This window comes from Rhinolophus sinicus, chromosome 5 (genome assembly GCF_057876585.1).
Source record: "Rhinolophus sinicus isolate RSI-liver-muscle chromosome 5, RSI-T2T, whole genome shotgun sequence".
NCBI classification, from domain to species: domain Eukaryota; kingdom Metazoa; phylum Chordata; class Mammalia; order Chiroptera; family Rhinolophidae; genus Rhinolophus; species Rhinolophus sinicus.
In genome coordinates, this window is record NC_142505.1 from 38,653,021 (window position 1) to 38,665,248 (window position 12,228).

General features: G+C 45.9%; 1 protein-coding gene across 1 annotated transcript in view; it reads left to right on the forward strand.

The window, feature by feature from the left end:
- The window catches only part of CLSTN2 (calsyntenin 2), a 565,080-nt gene that overhangs the window by 517,071 nt on the left and 35,781 nt on the right, over positions 1–12,228 (forward strand). The window lies entirely within an intron of this gene.

The following is a 12,228-nucleotide window of genomic DNA, read 5'->3' on the forward strand; positions in this document are numbered from 1 at the left end:
GATAAGAAAGTGCTGCCTTATTGCTGATAATGGAGAAAGTTTTGGTGCTCTGGATAGAAGATCAAACCAGCCACAACGTTCCCTTAAGTCAAAACCTCATCCAGAGCGGGACCCTAACTCCCTCCAATTCTATGAACGTTGAGCAGTGAGGAAGCTGCGGAAGAAAAGTTTGGACCCCCAGAGGCGGATTCATGAGCTTTAAGGAAAGAAGCCGTCTCCATAACATAAAAGTGCAGGTGAAGCAGCAAGTGCTGATGTAGAAGCTGCAGCAAGTTCTCCAGAAGATTCGCTAAGATAATTAATGGAGGTGGCTACACTGAACAACAGATTCAATGTAGACCTAACAGCCTTACTCTGGAGGATGCCATCTGGGACTTTCACAGCTAGAGAGGTCTTTGAGCAGGGTTTGAGAAGAGTAACTCCAACTTTCAAAGTTCCGAAGGACAGGCTGGCTCTTGTTAGGGGCTAATGCAGCTGGTGACTTTAAGTTGAAGCCAGTGGTCATTTACCGTTCTGAAAATTCTAGGGCCCTTAAGTATGCTAAATCTACTTTGCTTGTGCTCTGTATATGGAACAATAAAGCCTGAATGACAGCACATCTGTGTATAACATGTTTTACTGAATATTTTAAGCCCACTGTTGAGACCTACTGCTCAGAAAAAAAAGATTTCTTTCAAAATATCACGGCTCATTGACAATGCACCTGATTAGCCAAGAGTTCTGATGGTGATATACAACGAGATTAATGTTGTTTTCATGCCTGCCAGCACAACAGCTATTCTGCAACCCATGGATAAAGGAATAATTTTGACTTTCAAGTCTTATTATATATGAACTTCATTTCATAAGGCTATAGCTGCCATAGAGTGATTCCTCTGACGGATCTGGGCAAAGTAATTTGAAAACCTTCTAGCGGATTCACCATGCCATTAAGAACATTCATGATTCATAGGAAGAGATCAAAATACCAACATTAACAGGAGCTTGGAAGAAGTTGATTCCAACCCTCATGGATGACTTTGAGGGTTTCAAGACTTTAGCGGAGCAAGTAACTGCAGATGTGGAAACAGCAAGAGAACTGGAATTAGAAGTGAAGCCTAACTAAAGATGTGACAGAATCGCTGCAATCTTGTGACACAACTTTAATGGAAGAGGAGTTGCTTCTTATGGATGAGCAAAGTGGTTTCTTGAGATGGAATCGACTCCTGGTGAAGATGCCGTGAAGATTGTCAAAACGACAACAAAAGATATATAGTACTATAAAAACTTGGTTGATAAAGCAGCAGCCAGGTTTGAGAAGAGTAACTCCAACTTTGAAAGAAATTCTAAAGAAGTGGTTAAAATACTATCAAACAACACCACACGTCACAGAAAAATCATTCATGAAAGGAAGAGTCAATTGATGAAGCAATCTTCATTGTCTTATTCTAACAAATTGCCACAGCCACCCCAACCTTCAGCAACCACCAGTCAGCAGCCATCAATATCGAGATAAGACCCTCCATGAGCAAAAAAAAAGTTACAACTCACTGAAGGCTCAGATGATGTTTAGCAATTTTTAGCAAAAAAATACGTTTTAATTAAGTTATGTGCATTTTTTACACATAATATTGTGTGTCCTGGGAAACCAAAAAAAATCGTGTGACTCCCTGTATTGCAATATTCACTTTATAGTGGTGGTCTGGAATTGAACCTGCAATATCTCCAATGTGTGCCTGTACGTGTTGAAATTATAAAATAAGGTATATTATTAAAGTGAATTTCACCTGTTTCTTTTTTAGCTTTTTGATGTGGCTACTAGGAAATGTGAAATTGCATTTGTGTGTTGAGTGTTGAGGGGCTTAGGAGGGTGGGGTAGGCAAAGGACGGTGTAGGCTGGCACAGTGGAAGTAGCCCAGGTGGGGACAGACACAGCACAAGCTGGCTGGGCTTGTCCTGGACAGAATGGTGGGAGGGCAGAGAGCTCATACCAGGAACGTGTGAGTCATTGAGGGTGATCAGGGGCAGGCGCGACACCAATAGTAACTCTGACGTTCTTTGAGCGCTCCCGATGGCAGGGGCTCTTCGAAGTGCTGTACATGTACTAACTCACTTAATCCTCACAATCCCACAAGGTAGTTACTGATGTTATCATTTCTATTTAACAGGAAGGAACAGAGAGCAGATATGATTTGCCTGAGGGCACACAGCCAGGTGGTCAAATCAGAACTTGAACTCAGGAGGTTCGGCTCAGCTGTCTCAGTGTTGAACTGTCCCATAGCCTCTATCTAGGGTTGAATTGAGGGGTGAGAATTTTGGGGGGAAGGGGCAACCCCACAGATATGGGACTGCACAGAGCCCCGTCAGAATAGACAGGAAGACTAATCTGGGGGCAGAGAGTTTGGGGTCGACCCAAGAGCAGCAGCAGGGCTGGGAGGAGGGCAGAGGCTGACGCTTCCCCAGCACCTGCTCTGCCAGGCTCTCTGCCCACCACATCACAAGCTCGCCCTTCACCCTCTGTGCTCCAGCCACAGGGCCGTTGTCTGCACTGCTTCCTCTGCCTTGAATGCTCTTACCCCCACTGGCCCATTCCTCACTCCTTTCCTCCACCATCACTTCCTCAGCTCCAGAAGTAGGTCACATCTCCCAATTACGGGCTCCTATGTACCTTCTCTTCATTGCATTTCTTTGAAATACAACGTTACATTTATTTACGTGAGTATTTTATTTTCTGTCTCTTCCCTTAGGGAAGGAATTGCATCTATTTTTGCTCACTTTATATACTCAACACTTACAATAATTCCTGACCTATCATAGCTACCAGTAAATATCTATTGGGTAAATAAATCTTTCTGCAGCATAGGTGTTCTAACAATGTTACGGATGAAAAAACTGGCATCTAGCCTGTTTAAGAAACTTGCCCCAGGCCCCAGTCCAGGTAAGACAGTAGAGCTGAAATGTCTCCCAAGCGGACTCACTTCGAAGTCACTGCCTCTTGGTGGGAATGCAGGGAGGTGCCAATACTCCCAGGTGGACAGTGAAGCCAGAGGCCAGTGAGGAGGCCTGGGCCACATGCGTGGGCCCCTCCCGAGTCAGCGTCTTATCAGGACTCACCATATCTGATGACTTTCATCCTTCTTCCTTTGCCCCATGAGGCTCTCGTCCTCTATCCAGAAACTTCCATATCTGCCGGGCCTTCTCAAACTTCCCTCCTGGATTGCCAGCCTGGTGAGGTTTGCTGTACATCCAGGTATTTTACACAGATATGGCCTCATGCCCAGGGCCGTGTTCCAGTTTTCTGAGCGGGACCCTCATGACCCCCATTTCTAGAGGAACCATTTTCAGTGTAGTGGCTCTTATAATCATTTGTTCATTCAATCATTCAGTCAGTCAGTCTATAAAAGCTCATTATTGAATGGCTGCCATGTCCCTTCCACTGCACTTTGAGAAGCTCACAGTCTTTTGCAGGAGGAGGGAGCGCCGACAGAGTGGAACTCTGACCGCCTCAACCCCATCCCAAACCATTCAAGAGTTTCTTCTTCGAGGCGCGTGAACCGCTCGGTCTTTGTGCAACTGATTGTGTGATCCGGGAAAGAACTCCTGAGGAGAGGCAGTCCCTTCCTAATTGTCAAATTTAAGGCATGTACTTCCTGGCCTGTTAAAATATTAAACTTGCTCTGTACATGGGCACTTACAACCTACAACAGGCAAGCCATGCCCCTGCAGGTCCGATCCCCAGGGCCCTGACAGATGTTAGCTGCTAAGGAAATTCATGAGGAAAATATCCCCAGGTGAATTCTATGGTAGATCCTGGAAGCAAAAATCAGGCAGGAGAAAGAAAGCTTGGCTGGCTTAAGAGAGAATTTTTGAGGGGTAAGTGTGGTCCTTTATGCTCAAGAGCAGAAGCTGGAAGAAATACGTGAGCAGAGGCAAGGACAGTTTGGAATGGGGGCAGGAGGAATGGAAGTGAGAAGAGACGCGAATGCTGGAAAGTGGGAGGGACTGGCAGAAACCTTCCTGTTTAGTTCACTCCCACATTCTCGGTGCCTGGGCCATAGTGGGTTCTCAATGAATATGTGTCGAATGGATTAAAAGAATTTCACAACATGTATCTACTGAGATCTTTTTGTTCAGGGGATATTTATAGGAAGACAAAATAAAACAGGTCAAAAAATTTGGTGAACGGCCTAGTCTGTCCCCAGCACTAGCAGTTTAGATTCTCTGAGGCAGAGGTTCTCAAACAGCCTATGATAACCACCCGGAGGGCCTGTTGAAATGAAGACTGCCAGCCCCAACCCCAAAGTTTCTGACTCAGAGGATCTGGTGTGAAACCTGAGAATTTGCATTTTCAACAAGTTCCTAAGTGTCTTAGCTCAGGCTGGTGTAACACAATACCATAGGCCGGGTGGTTTAAACAACAGACGTTTATTTTCTTACAGTTCCGGAGGCTGGGTAGTCCAAGACCAAGGTGCTAGCTGCTCAGTTTCTGGTAAGAGCCCTCTTCCTGGCTGACAGCAGGCTGCCTTCTCAGGGTGTCCTCGCGTGGCTGCGAGAGAGAACTCTAGACTCTCTTCCAGTTCTTATAAGGACGCTAATCCCATCATGGGCCCCCACCCCCATGACCTTATCTAAACCTAATCATGTCCCAGAGGCCTCATCCCCAAATACATTGGGGGTTAGGGCCTCAATATATGGATGGGGGAGGGGCGTTTACAAACATTCCGTCTATAACACTAGGTGATGCTGACGTCTCTGGTCCAGGAGCCGTCCTTTGAGAACAGCTGCCTCAAGGAGCCTTGCTAACGGAAACCTGTTTAACTGTGGTTTCCAAAACATTTTGACCCTAGAAGCCTTTGCTCGTGGTACATCTTGCAGGAAACTGTTTGACTAAACCCAAGTTGGTAAAGAAGCCACAAATGTCTGAGGAGAACACTTGACCACGTGACCGTCAGTGAGGCGCCTCGTCTCCCTGTCTGGTCCCATGCCTCTTCCTTGCAAGCGGGACACAGAGCACTCAGAATGCACAATCCCACTTCACTGAGAGCAGCCTTTCTGCCCTAACCTCACTCCCACATCAATCCTACCCCCGTGGGGCTTTGCAGAATTTGCAGATCAGCCCCAGACTGGGCAAGAGAAGCTTTGACTTGGATGAGAGACTAATTGAAGTATACTTTTTAATACGTAAAAAATGAGACCATCAGTAAGAGCTGAAAGTTGAGGAATCTTCCCAGGGTATCATCCAGGGGTGGGGGAGGGAGAACTGATTGACATGGTTTAAAGGTGGTGGTGGAAAAGAATAAACCAATTGGTCCAGTAAGCTGATTACATAGACAAAAATCATCGCATGTTGCCACAGTGCCTGGCATATCATCAGAGCACATAATACAGGTGTGTTTTCTCTCCCTGTGGAGGAATTTAAATCCTGGGTCCCAGCAATTCTTGCACAAATGCACAAATGTAAAGGACAATTTCTCAGTATTGTTTTGAGGATTTGCCCAAATGTTGCTCAACCACATTGCAAATGGGAGTGGTCTCTTTGGCACAGGCTACCTTCATGTTTGCTGCTCCCCTGTGCTCCCCCACCCAGAATCAGCAATTGCATTTTGACAGAAAGCCCAGTGGGTGCTTTCTGAGCTGTCATCATTACCTTCCACTGAAATCACACTGTACTTCTCCCTGGCAGTTCGGAAGTGCGGACAACCTCCTGGGAAGATCTTAAACAGATTTGCAAACAAGAGTGGCATCTTTACTTTGGCACAAAGTTGATCTTGGCACCAACCAAAACCTCATTTTTCTAATGTTCCAAAACAGTGGCCTGAGGCCAAATGGCCTTGCAAGTCCACTGTGAGAACCCGATTTGCATGGTTTGAACCCTCCTGGTTCAATAGCTCTCTATTTCCGGAAACAAAATTCAGTTTTGGCCTAACCTTCAAATATATCTACATAAGCAGGGGCTTACATAGGTCTGTGTAACCATTGTCATCTGAATTTAAACATGATAAGGCTGTTGCAGTAAAGAGTGGCTTTCCAGAATGCAAGGCACTAAAATAGTCACACACTCCTCAGTGTGTCCAAGGTCCTCAGGAGCCCAGCCCACCACCCTACCAGCTCACCTCTGACCACGCACTTCAGGTATGATGTGTGCTGGCATGTTTCCTTCTATCATCCACAGAATCCGTATCTCTTAACTGCTTTATCAAACTGTTCATTTTGCTATAATCTCATCTATCTTCCAATTCACTAATTCTGTTGTCAGCTTTCTCGTGGTTTAACCTATTGATTTATTTCTATTTCAACAACTATGTCTTTTATTCCTGGAATTTTTATGTGGTTCATTTTCAAATCTGCCTTCCCCTATTCCCTTTCCAATTGCTCCATTTTCTGTGGTTCCCGGAACGTGAGTTTGATCATGTGTTTTGTCTCCTTTTTCTCACCCATGCAAAGGATCATTTCCTCTTTGTTTTGTAAGTTTTGACTCTGAGCTCATCTTCGACAGGGATTGTCCTGCTCAGGCCCTAGTTTGTGGGCACATCTTTAGGGAAAGGTTTTGAGTATGTCTTTACTGGGGGCCTAAAGACCTCACGGATGCATTTTTAAGTTATTTCTGAGTTGCAGATTTTCATACCATGTGGGCTGGTTCCTTTGAATCCAATGCATAGGCACAGAGCAGGCTTAGGGTCCGAATTTCTCAGAGATGCTTCATTCTAGATTGGTTGGCAGGCTTCCTCCCAGTATTCCTCGGTCAATGGCAGTGGTTATGCCAGGACCCCAGCCTCAGACAGCCCCTATGCCGCTGCAGGCTTTATGCAGACATACATGCCAGCTCAGGTTTTCATGAACAGAAGACCTGAGTCTCCATTCCTCGTTCCCATGGGCTTTGAAACCATGGCTGATGGGATGGGCCACAGCCCATCCCAGCCAGTTTCACCTCTTAGATGCAGCTTTGGTTTTTCTTTTGTGTTGTTTTTCACACCTAAGGAGTTCTTTTCCTAGCTCTCTTATTTGTACTTTATTTTGTTATTGTTGTTGTATGTTACCCAGCATCTCAATGTATTTGGAAAAGGAAAGGTGTTTCCGTATCCACTCAGGCTAAAAATAATTGCTAAGTACTGTGTAAGTTTTATTTTAGCTTGATTGACACAACCACTCTGTGACGTAGATACGATTAATATCCTCACTTTACAGAGAAAGGGTTGGGAAGGTTAACTTAAGTTCCCAAAGTCCAGAACATGATTCCCCAGAAATTCCCAAAGCAGGTGTGACCCCCAACCCATTACCCACAGGGCTGGCTCCATGGACCCCCTCCAGCCCCTCCTCTGCTACCCAGGCCCATCTCATTCTGTGGCTGCCTCTAGCCCCATGGCAACCAGTCACGAGTGGGCTGCTCACTCTGTCTGACCCACACTCACACCAAAGCTTTCTCACCATTCCCCTGGTACACATGGTCCTCGCCCCCTGCTCAGATGCTTTCCATCTTGCAGTAGCCTGTCCCAGACATACTTTCTCAGTATTACCCCTCTCTGGAACATATTGTAAGTTCTGAGTGCTAGTGAGGGTAGAGCGGTAAGAATGGACAAGAGAGGCATCATCAGAACTTGGTAGTCAATTAACTGGAAGGAGGAAAAGAGTGGAGGAGTCCACATGAATGCTCAGTGTTCTGGCTTGGGCGACAGACTGGATCCGGGAGCATTTGCTGAGGCGGGAACCCAGGAGAGGAAGCAGGCGAGGGGGGAGCACAGTAGGTGTTCAGCTCAATTTTGGACATGATGAGTTTGAAGTAAAACCTCAAGTGGGGCCACTCAGAGCCAACCTGACAAACCTGTCCATCGCTCGAGATCAGCCTCTGCTCGGATCCTCACTGGGCAGTGAGTGTGTAACGCTGAGCCACTGGTTGTGTGTGAAATGGAAAGACACACAGTGTGTATGTGACACACCGTGGGGTCTGTGTTACATCTAACGCAGGATAAACTCCTTGAGATTAGAAACCACATCATTTCTTTCCTTTTGTTTTCTAAAGGTGTCTAAGACGAAACTGGCCTCCTACTGTATAAGGCTGCAGTGAGGATCACATAGTATAAGGAATAGGAAAAGTTGCTTCAAAATTGAAAAGCATGTCCCAAGATTAATTGTTATTACCATGTTTCCCCGAAAATAAGACCTAGCCAGACGATCAGCTCTAATGCATCTTTTGAAGCAAAAATTAATACAAGACCAAGTCTTATATAAGACCGATTTATATTATATTATATTATATTATATTATATTATATTATATTATATTATATTATATTATACCTGGTCTTTTATTATAGTAAAATAAGACCAGGTCTTATATTAATTTTTGCTCCAAAAGATGCATTAGAGCTGATGGTCCAGCGAGGTCTTATTTGCGGGGAAACACGGTCTGACTACCATCCTCCTCCCGCCCAGAAATGCCCAGACCTCCACGTCCTCGGGCCTCAGTTCCAAATCTATCCTGGCAGCCTCACCTCCCACTCCTCACCTTTCCCAAATCAACCTGACCCCTCGAAACTCTGTGTCTTTTCTCCTTCCCTCCTCCCGGTGCAACCAGACACCCCCTCTCCCACCCCCACACACACAGGGTCATCCCGGCACCTTGTACACATCTGTGCAGACATGAGTCACTGTCAGTTATAAGCCCCTTTGTCAAGTCTGTGACTGGACTGGAAGCTCCATAAAGGCAAGTGCTTTCTTTCATTCACAGAGCAGGATACGCATTCAGTAAATGTCTGCAGGAGTGACTGAGTGACTCAATCTCCGTATGCTCCAAACCTAGTGCCTTCTTTAGCAACAGAAAAGAGAAATGAATGATTAAAGGAATAAAAGGTGTCTGCTCCATTTGCCTGGAATATTTTCCTTGTCATCTGTTCCTGATGAAATTTTCAGTCTTGCAATATCTACCCTGCATACCACCTTCTCCAGCCAGAAGTCATCTTTCCACTCGCTGGGATCTCCCAGTGCTTTGCACCTGGTCCATTACACTTACCTCAGTTCCCCCTACACTTGAGTCTTTTGTGTACTTGATGACATTAGACTGAACAGCCCCTGGCACACTCCCTGGCATAGTAGATGGTAGATAAATGCATCTCACCTGGAGTCACTGCATTCAGAAACACCTGATGTACTGGGAAAACCAACTCAGAACTCCCGGTGTGGCCCTTTAAGGAACATTTGGGCCAACCCCTCAGCAGCCTGGCCTTCTCCACTCATCTCATGGGAGGCTTCCCTGGCCCCCAGCTCACCCTGGAGCACCAGCCTACTCCCAACTCAGACCTCCTTTGACATTGTCCCTGCACTATTTCTGTCCCTGGGTCTCTGGTCTCTGATTCACTCGCCAGCTAAACAGCAGCTGCAGCTGCCCACCTCAGGAACACACCTGCCGGTTTTCTGAGAGCACAGTGTCTTCGGTCCAGCCGAGGCCTTGGGCATCAGGGGATGGCATTGGACATGCTTGGTGCCGGCTGCATTCTCCAGTGATTCACGAAGAGTTGGGAATGAAAGTTCTTCTCTCCCCCCAGGAGAAGTCACTTTGCCTAACGTCCTTCTTTCTTGGTCCAGCTATGCATTAACACATTTATTTTTGCTTCTTCCTGGCTCAATCATTTTTCAATTACAGTTTGTCCCTACAGTTCTAGTGGAGGGTTAATGCAGGTCTGTTCTTGCTCATAGATCCACATTTATGAAACTCTAATTAGGCATTTCCTTTAGCTGTCTTTATAGATTACTTGGTGCGAAAAGTCTGCAGGCATAAACCTCGTCTGAGCTAAAAGCCTGTTTGGATGCCCAATTAGGAGCTAACTGGGGAAGTTTCTAGTTATTTCCACCTGAGTCTTAGCTCAGGTGGCTCCCCATTCCCAGAAGGCCCTCCTTTTTGACCTTGGAGAATATAAATCTTGCCATGTCTTGTGACCTGCATTAAATTGAGATAAAATGTATTCACTTTCAATTTGCCACAGTTTTATAATTTTTCAGTGCTCAGTGTGGTAAGGTGCAATGCAGCAGCTCTCACACTCTGCAGGCAGGTGTTTAAATCGGCATAACCCTTTGCAGAAAAAATCACTGACAATATGTGTCAAGTGTCTTCCAAATACCTCCAACCTTTGACCCAATAATTCCACTTCCAGGAATCTTTCCAATGAATGTTATCAGAAATGCGGACAAGTATTTATGCACAAAGAAATTCATTACAGCATCATTTATAATTGCAGGTGTATATTAATGTCTGATAATCAGGGAATATTTAAGTATACTATAGTATACCCATATTATATAGCCGTCTAAAATGAAGTTGGTGAAGGCATTTTAATGCTGAGGCTAAGAGAAACCAGCAAACTTTCAAATTGTATATGCAGTATGATCCAAATAGACTTTTCCCAGCTGTTGTTTCACAGAATGTTTATAAAAATGCCACAAATAGAAAAGATCCATTTTCCAGCAAGGTTGAAAAGTTATTATAGGCATATACCTGGAGGCTGCTAGGAGTCTTGGATATGCTAATTAAATGGAAAATCCAAAAAAAAAAAGAGGCTCAATGTACAAAGTCACTGTTTTTATGCAAGCCATTATAGGGGCTGCTGTTCATGGAGCACACTTCAGAAAAGCTTGTAGTGGGGCCTGCGGGGCGGGGCGGGGGGAGGAGGGGCAAATGCCTAGGGAAGTCTGTAATATTGAGAGGGGTTGTTGCTGCTGTAGAGTTATGGAATTATCTTCTTTCTTGGAATTTTTTTGTATTGTTCTACAAAAATGTTGTAAGTGTTATGAAAGACTAGCCAGAGGATCGTCTTCCACCTAGCTTTGGCAGATGTGGCATGCTGTAGAGGCAGGAAGTACATGGATTCAATATGGTGGCCGTGCTCCAGACGATGGCCCTGGCACGGTGGTGATGGCAGCTAGGATAGGGGAGCCCCCAACGGCTGCCTGGCTGACGCTAATGCTCTGCCTACATTTCAAAGGGCAAGGGGTCAAGGTCATGGCCCTGCCACCTGTTCCCTCTGAACCCTGAGCCTGACCAGAGATTCCCTCATGCATCAGGGAACATCCCCAGGATGTGAACTATATTCCAGGTTCTGGAACATACTGCCTGGCTATCCTTGATTACAAACCTCAAGTCCAAGGTGCATTGAGCATCCTTGGATTGAATGCTTCTTTATTCAAATCCTCTCCCTAGTTCCTCACTCTTCCATTACCCCTGGACTCTGTCTCCAGGTCTTCCTTTGTGTAGAGCCCTGGGTCAGCCCCATGCCAGTAATAGGCCCAGCCTCGGAGCCCTGCACCCAACCCAGTGTCTAGTCTCAAGCATTTAGCAGGAAGGAAATATAAACTGGGTTAGGACCTCTAGTGAGATGTAACAGGCACTGAGCTGTACACTCAGTGAGATGTAACAGGACTTGGGAGACATGGGCCTGGACCCCTCCTGCTTATCTTCCACGGGCCCCTAAAATATTCATCAGGATTTATCAGGCTAATGGGCTTCAAAAGGAACAATTTTCTGAGACATGAGACAGGGCAATATAAAAGGAACATTAAGGAAAAAATTCTTATTCCAAAATGAAAGGGAAAAGATCATTTAGCATCCCTGTTGGTGTTATCTATTCATGAGAAACAGCACACTGAATCCACTGTGGGGTGTAGGGAGGGCTTTGGCACCCTCACCTTGGGGTCACCTTCATGCAGAACTCATCTGTCTCTGCTGCCACAGATGGCTGGGGCGATGGAGACAAGAGGATGCAGACGGGAGACATCTCAGAGGTGGACTCCACAGAGTGCAGAGGGGTCAGAGGCAGAGGGGGGTGGAGGAGCGAGTCTAACGTGACTCCCAAGGCACTCACTTAGGAGATTCGAGGGAGGGCGCACCATCTGCCTTTCCTCCTTTTATGCTTCCTGTCTCCCTTCCCAAGACGGTCCAGGCCTGATTTCTATTGTGGATCATGCTGTGGGAGTTCAGTCACTTGGGGTCAGGAATTGTGACAGTATCCTAGCCCCCAATGTCCATACCCATCCACTAAGGTTAGGTTTGGGTTCCCAGCCCTAAGACCATAAGTCTCAGAGATAAAAGGTTATGAGGGGCCATTGTATAAGAGTTTTCTGTACCATGTCCAGCTACGAGCACCCATCTGTGGTCCTTCTGTGCTCCCCAGGTACTCAAAGGCTATACGAAGCTTTGCCCCTTAGGAGGACTATCTCTCTCAGAATTTATTTTGCTTGAGGTGAAAGGGGCATGAGATTACAA